Source organism: Macaca fascicularis, chromosome 20, assembly GCF_037993035.2.
Source record: "Macaca fascicularis isolate 582-1 chromosome 20, T2T-MFA8v1.1".
Lineage (NCBI taxonomy): Eukaryota > Metazoa > Chordata > Mammalia > Primates > Cercopithecidae > Macaca > Macaca fascicularis.
In genome coordinates, this window is record NC_088394.1 from 58,963,322 (window position 1) to 58,971,606 (window position 8,285).

Genomic DNA, 8,285 nt, shown 5'->3' on the forward strand with positions numbered 1-8,285 from the left:
TCTAATCAAGAGAAAGACAGAGAAAGAAAGAGAAAGATATACCACTCATTTTACCAACCTCAAGAACGAAAGAGAGAACAATAATGATGAACTCACAGGCATTAAAACGATAATAGAGAAATATACAGAAACACTATGCACAAAATTTGGCAACATCAATGAAATAGAAATATTTATTGAAAATAAGAAGCACCAGATCTCACTGAAAAACTAAATACCATGGAGTGTCATATCTATTAAGAATGCCAAATTTATAGTTAAAAACTTTTCAACACTGAAACTTGCAGATTAAGATGGCTTTACTCCCAAATATTACCATACATTTGAAGAACAAATGATACCAATTCAACACAAAGTAGTCAATGTAGTTCGGAGTGTTCAAACATTTCTAAAATATGATAAATACTTGATAGAAAGAAGGAAAACAGGCCAGGCACGGTGACTCATGCCTGTAACCCCAGCACTTTGGGAGGCGTAGGTGGGCAGATCACGAGATCAGGAGTTCAAGACCAGCCTGACCAACATGGTGAAACCCTGTCTCTACTAAAAATACAAAAACCAGCCAGGCATGGTAGTATGCACCTGTAATCCCAGCTGCTCAGGAGGCTGAGGCAGGAGAATCACTTGAACCCAGGAGGCGGAGGTTGCAGTGAGCCAAGATCATGCCACTGCACTCCAGTGTGGTGACAGAGTGAGACTCCATCTTTAAAAAAAAAAAAAAAAAAAAAAAAAAGAAGGAAAACATTAAAAAGCCTTATTTTCCTTAGAGTAAAATAATAAATAATATGCATTCATTGTGGAAGACACAGAAAATGAAAAAGAAAAACCATTTATAAAATGATAACCCAGGATAATCAGTGTCAGTAATTTATATATACATTATTTAATTTCTTGATTATAAAATTGTATATGGAAATTGCTAAAACTTTAGGACATAAAGAGAAAAGTTAATAAAAAGTCACCTACTATTCTCTCCAAAAGTTACACTTTGTTAGCATGTCAATATTAGCTAAGGAGAAAGAACAATTGGATTGATATGGACTGATAAAGGAAATGAGGTTTGCCTGACAGATGCAGTTGTACAGTCAAAAGAAAAAAAGGAAGATGAAATTTAGTGTTTATTTTTTTCTTTTTTGAGACAGAGTCTCGCTCTGTAGCCCAGGCTGGAGTGCAGTGCCGCAGTCTCGGTTCACTGCACCCTCCGTCTCCTGGGTTCAAGTGATTCTCTTGACTCAGCCTGCTGAGTAGCTAGGACTACAGGTGCACGCCATCATGCCCAGCTAATTTTTGTACTTTTAGTAGACATGGGGTTTCACCATGTTGGCCAGGACGGTCTCAATCTCCTGACCTCATGATCCACCCACCTCAGCCTCCCAAAGTACTGGGATTACAGGCGTGAGCCACCATGCCTGGCCAAAATTTTATGTGTGCGTACATTAGAATTATGTGGTGAGATTAAAAAACAATTTGATGCCCAGCTCTATCCTCAGATATATTTTTGATTTATTTGGTCTAGAACACAGCCAAGTTTGTCGATATTTTTGTTCTGTTTGTTTGTTTAAATTAAATGAGCCCTAGATTCAAAGTTGAATGAGAAATAAGAAAGGCAAGTGAAATAGAAGGGTAAGGGATTGGGAGGATAGCAATACAGATTCCTCCTTGAAATGGAGGTCTCATGAAGAAGATCTCAATGAGGTTAATAATGGTCACAGAAGAAACACTAAACGGGGCTTCTCAATCTTAAGGTGCATACAGATTATCTGAGGATATTGTTTCAGTGCAGATTCTGATTCACAAAGTCTAGGCAGGAGCTGATATTCTGCATTTCTACCAGAATCTTAGGACTACAACTCTAAATAGCAAGGCAGTGAAAACAAACAGGAGAGGCCTAAGTTATGATCGGAAAGCATAAGATTTTAATTAGAAATTTTAAAGTTGAAGATGTTTCAGCGAATGGCAATGTTCAGCTGTGACCTTGAATAAGATAAATCATCAGAACCGAAAACAACAGGTTTTGCAATGCTTTTTTTTATTTCCAAAAATTTTAAACGAGAAGTTCTCAATAGTATTACATGGAAGTATTTTCTTCTATTTAGTATCTGCTTTTATTCTCACAGGCAACTGAAGGTGGTTTGGGTAAGATAATGTATTTATGATTTTCTAAACCAAAACTACAGTGTGGGAGTTGACTGTGGTTTGCATACAAGTTTGTTTATTCTTGCATTTGAACATGGACAATATGAATTCTTGCCTCACAGTGTTCATATGAGAACAAAAAATTGGCCGGGCATGGTAGTTCACGCCTGTAATCCCAGCACTTTGGGAGGCCGAGGTGGGCGGATTACAAGGTCAAGAGATTGAGACCATCCTGGCTAACAGGGTAAAATCCCGTCTTTACTAAAAATACAAAAAAAATTAGCCGGGCGTGGTGGTGCGACTGCAGTCCCAGCTACTCAGGAGGCTGAGGCAGGAGAATCACTTGAAACTGGGAGGCGAGCGTCGCAGTGAGTCGAGATCGCGCCATTGCGCTCCAGCCTGGGCGACAGGGCAAGACTCTTGCCTCACAAAATAAATAAATAAATAATATAAAATATTCTGGAAAGCAACAAGTACATTGTTGGAAAAAATAGGTACTCAGTCAACTGTTTTTCTGCCCGCTTTCTTCCTCGCACTGATCTTCGATAAATACTTGAGAAGCAGAGGCTGCCCAACCTCCTGAATTTTCTTTCACAATGCTAATTATATGTAAATGATTCTAAGGTTCCAGATGTTGATATGAATTGGTATCTGAAGTCACAGAACAACATATACTTACCACCTAAATTATCACAATTACAGCCCATGACAGGCAGTTGGGTGAAATCATGATGTAATCATTTCCATTATTTCCAGTTGAGTGGTTGTTAGAAAATGATAAAGAGAATTGCTTATGTTTATTAACAAAAGTGAGGTTTATTTCCTTTTTTGAGACGGAGTCTCGCTCTGTCGTCCAGGCTGGAGTGCAGTGGCGCGATCTCGGCTCACTGCAAGCTCCGCCTCCCGGGTTCACGCCATTCTCCTGCCTCAGCCTCTGAGTAGCTGGGACTACAGGCGCCCGTCGCCAGCCCGGCTAGTTTTTTGTAGTGTTAGTAGAGATGGAGTTTCACCGTGTTAGCCAGGATGGTCTTGATCTCCTGACTTCGTGATCTGCCCGCCTCGGCCTCCCAGAGTGCTGGGATTCACAGGCGTGAGCCACCACACCCTGCCTCATTTTCCATTTGTAATTGCAAGCTAAAATAAAACACCCTGCGAATTTGGGTTTTTAAAGAAATCCTGATTGCAATGTGTATTAAAGTCTCTTAATGTAGTTCTCAGTAATAAATACATTATATATTTGTTTAAAATAACAAATTTAATGATTTATACAAGTGGACCTATCCACCTCAAGTATCTTCTATCCAAAGTTCAGCATGGTTTTCCATAATTGTACATTTAAAGGTTTATTTTTTGATGAAGCAGATTGCAGGGTTGTTGAAGTCTTGATATCAGACATATTATGGTCAGCTTCACATTGGTTCTCCCTAGATAACACAGTCATATAAATTAAAAGACTTAAGAAGAGCTCTTTGGGAGTCCAATATGGGGCTTTCATTAAGAAAAATTTAAGGATAATTGCAATGTAGTAAAAGGACATTCTCTAAACAATTGTATACTAATAAATTTCAAGCTACTCAATGGAACCCATAGGGACCAAGCTTTTTTTTTTTTTCTTTTTCTTTTTTTTTAATGTGCTGAGCTTCCCTCAAAGAAATTTTATTTCAAGGGTATAGTATTGTATAGTTGGAATTAAGACAGATGTGAATCTGAATAGTTGCAGTGCTGCTTATTAACTATTTGACCTTGGGAAATAAGCTTTCTGAGTCTCGATTTTGACATTGGTAAAGTGGGACTTTTAAAGCTTGTCACAATCGTATTATTAAATATCAAGTTTAAATGACTAAGTTTATTTTTTGCTCATTTCCCATTTCCAGACTAACTGGGATTTTTATGCATTTTTCTTCCTGAGGTTGGATGTCTAAGAGGGGCCATAAAACCATAGGTAAAGCTCATCATTCTGCCATCTTTGCTAACTGATATAACCACCCCCACCTGAAAGGCAACAAAGTCTTCCTCACAGCAATATCTGTAAAAACAGATGTTATTCACAAATTGAAAATAAATGTCCATATATATATACATATGCAAAAGGTTGGGTGTGGTGGTTCATGTTGGCAATCCCAATACTTTGAAAGACCAAAGCGGGCAGATTGCTTGAGCCCAGGGGTTCAAGACCAGCCTGGGCAACACAGCAAAATCCTGTCTCTGCAAAGAATACAAAATTTAGCTGAGTGTCGTGTTGCACATCTGTAGTCCCAGCTACTTGGGGACTGACGTGGGAGGCTCGCTTGAGCCTGGGAAGTTGAGATGGCAGTGAGCCGAGATCATGCCATTGCACTCCAGCCTGGGCGACAGAGTGAGACAGAGTGAGACCCTGTCTCAAAAATAAAATAAAATAAAAATATATAAAAGTAGAGTAAAACAAGCAGAAATCTTAAATTACCAACAGAAAGGGTGAGGGGAGGGGCAAAGAAAACAGAGAATGCATAAACGTGCAATAAAGATGGCTAAGGCACAATTGAAAAAAAGAAGCTCAACTTTACTTAATTATCCAAACATACCGGGGAGTGCCTACTATAAATGACATACTATTATGAGTTTCTAGGGTCCAGTGAAGAGGTAAACATGGCTGGTATTGTCATCAAATGCAAAAACCTATTATAGAACATAAACCCATAAATAATTATGATTACAAAGATTGTATGCAAAGGATACATCCATGAAGACATAAATATGATTCAAATTTTTCCTAGTTTAAAAAGTAATTTCATAACAGCTATAGGCTATTTTTATATTTATATTATTTTTATTCTTTATTTTTTCCATTATGTTGAATAGTTTTCAGTACTCATTCTCCCCAGTTAACAGTGTGGTACATTGTATCATTTGCGTGGCATTTCATAGTATTTTTTCTCATCGAACTTCCTTTTTGTTATTTAAGCCCATTTTCTAGCACTTGCTATGGTTACTCCAATTAGTGAACACTAATTATAGAGAAGAAAAATGTTCCAGAAAATAAAAGTAAGAGTTAAAGAGGCATCAAAATCACTATGAGAAGTTTGAATACACGTAAGAAACAAAGTTTAAACAATACTGAAAAAGTATTTAAATATATCAAATTACCACCTTAAACAATGCCACCATGTGGAAACAGCGTAAACAGTATGCAATCATTTTGTTGTTTTGTATTAACAGCTTGGGATTCTAAATAAATTATGAATAAAACCAAAGTACAACAACTTAACTTGCCTTATTACAAATTTTTCTAACTAGACTATAAGTCTGTTAAGATTTTACATTGTTCTGTGTCAATTTTATAGCCTCCCTGCTGGTCTAGGGGTTAGGATTTGACATTCTCTATGTCAATTTTGCAGGATTTCAGCTGGGATAAAATGAATTCATATTGTATATCTAGCTAAAATCTACCACCAGAAGAAACCAATAATTGTGGAAGTATAGAAACACAGAACTAAATTGGCTGATACAGGAAAGAGATTACCTGAAAGGACTCACTGAAGAAAGTAACATTTAAAGTGCAACCTCAAAGTTTAAGAAGTTATTCAAGACAACAACAACAACAAAGTAAAATTTTACTTTCCCTGAAACTGAGAAAAGTTTTTTTTTTTTTTTTTTTTTTTGAGATGGAGTCTCGCTCTGTCACCCGGGCTGGAGTGCAGTGGCCGGATCTCAGCTCACCGCAAATGCCGGGTTTACGCCATTCTCCTGCCTCAGCCTCCTGAGTAGCTGGGACTACAGGCGCCTGCCACCTCGCCCGGCTAGTTTTTTGTATTTTTTAGTAGAGACAGGGTTTCACCGTGTTAGCCAGGACGGTCTCGATCTCCTGACCTCGTGATCCGCCCGTCTCGGCCTCCCAAAGTGCTGGGATTACAGGCTTGAGCCACCTCGCCCGGCTGAGAAAAGTTTTAAATTAAAATATTACGCAATGCTTAGTGTAATATTTTAAGGTTTGGTGACATATTCACATATTCATCTTATTTAATAACGACTTTCTTCCATGACAGTATACTATTTCAGTGGATAATTTGACAATATATGCCAAGATGTTCAAAACTTTGATCCAGTAATCCCTCTGCTTTGAATTTCTCTCCAGGAAATAAGCACAGAATTAAATGCAGTATTATTAGTTGTTGATCACAGCATTATTAGTATTAGCAAAAAATTTAGGACACTCTAAATAATCTTCATTTAAGATAGTTCATGTTAAAGAATTTCATTTAGCCACTTAAAATGATGCCTGCTAAAGCATATTAGTGACATTTTAAAAAGATATATATATAGATATCTATATACCTATATCTATATATAATAAATTATTAGGTGCAGAAAGCAGGACCAATTGCATATACTATTTAAATTCACTTAGGTAAATTTTTGAAAATTTAGAAAAAGAAAATCTCAAAAAATATGACTGCAGTACTTGACTCTGGGTTTGAGTTTCTGGGAGTTAAAGGAGTAACAAAATCCTTAACTATAAAAAATGCACAAAGTTACAATTCCATGAATTTAAAAATTATAAATTTATACAACTTATATAGTTTATATATATTGTTATTCATTTTTAATATATTATAAATTATATACAATATATATGTCTTCATGTACATATCTTAGTCCATTTTGCTGCTATAACAAAATACCTGAGACTGGGTAATTTATGATGACAGAAATGTATGTTCTTATAGTTCCGAAAGCTAAAAAGTCCAGGATCAAGACATGAGACTATTCTGCGTCTGGTGAGGCCACGTCTCTGCTTCCAAGAATGCCTTGCTACTGCGCCTTCACAGCGCAGAAGAAGTGAAGGCTGTGTACTCACATGGTGGAAGGCCAAAGGGCAAAAGGCACTGCAGTGCTCCCTTCAACCTCTTTTATATGAGCACTAATCCATTTATGAGGGCAGAGCCCTCATGATATAATTACCTCCACTGCTTAATAATACTATTACCTTGGGGTTTAAGTTCCAACATAAGAATTTTGTTCAACATAAAGAATATATACACTCAAACCATAGCAGCATACATTCACACACACACACAAACATGAAACAATATATATGTGTGAATGTCTGAACACACACACACACACACGTATATACACACACATATATGTACATATGTATATATACACACATATATATACATGTGTATATACACACAGACACACACACACACATATATATAGGAACAACTAGGAAAAGACTGTTTATAATTTTCATGGGAGAGACCTTTGGATGGATGGTCACTATAGGTCATTTTTTTCCCCAATAAGGTTGATATGGAGTAGTAGTTTAATAAAAATATCCCAGCATAGTGACAATTGGCCATAGGGGAAAAAAAGATAAAGGTAAATCCAGGACTACATATGTCATCGATACAAATATAAAACAGACCAGGATGGAGGAATGAGCAAGGTAGGACACAAGATAATAAAAGGGGTTTGCACCTCGTCCAACTGTAATGTTGATTTATATAACCCTGATTCGAGCTATTGCTGAAATTCTCAACAACTTAAAAATGTCTAAGATGATGAAATGATACACTTTGTCAGATAATTCTATTACAGAGATCACAGAAACTAAAACACACACAAAACACAGTGAACTTACAAGGCTCTCTTTAAAAGACTAGAGGCTTAATTTAACTTAATTAATTTATTCATGTATTTATTTTGAGACAGGGCAGAGTCTCAGTCTGTTGCCCATGCTGAATTGCAGTGGTGTGATCACAGCTCATTACAGCCTTGATCTCCCGGGCTCTAGAGATCCTCCTGCCTCAACCTTCCCAAGGGCTGGAATTACAGCTGTGAGTCACTGCATCCAGCCCAGAGGCTTAATTTTACAGGATACTCGATTAAAGTATTTTGAAAGTCATTCTGTCTACATTTTAAAACACAAAAGAAAAAGTATATTATTTTCCTTAAGGAGAAAAACACAACTAATTTTATCTGAGAAGTATTTAATTTAAAACTGTTTTTTCAATGGAAATTCTACTTTCTTTAGTCTGATTTTAAAAAGTTCTTATTTAAAATTTAAACAGATGCTACTGTACAGTTTGCAGAATTTTGAAAATCAAATTGTTTAAATTGCATATATTTGCCAAGTATTAATTTTTAGCATTATTTTAATTTGTATT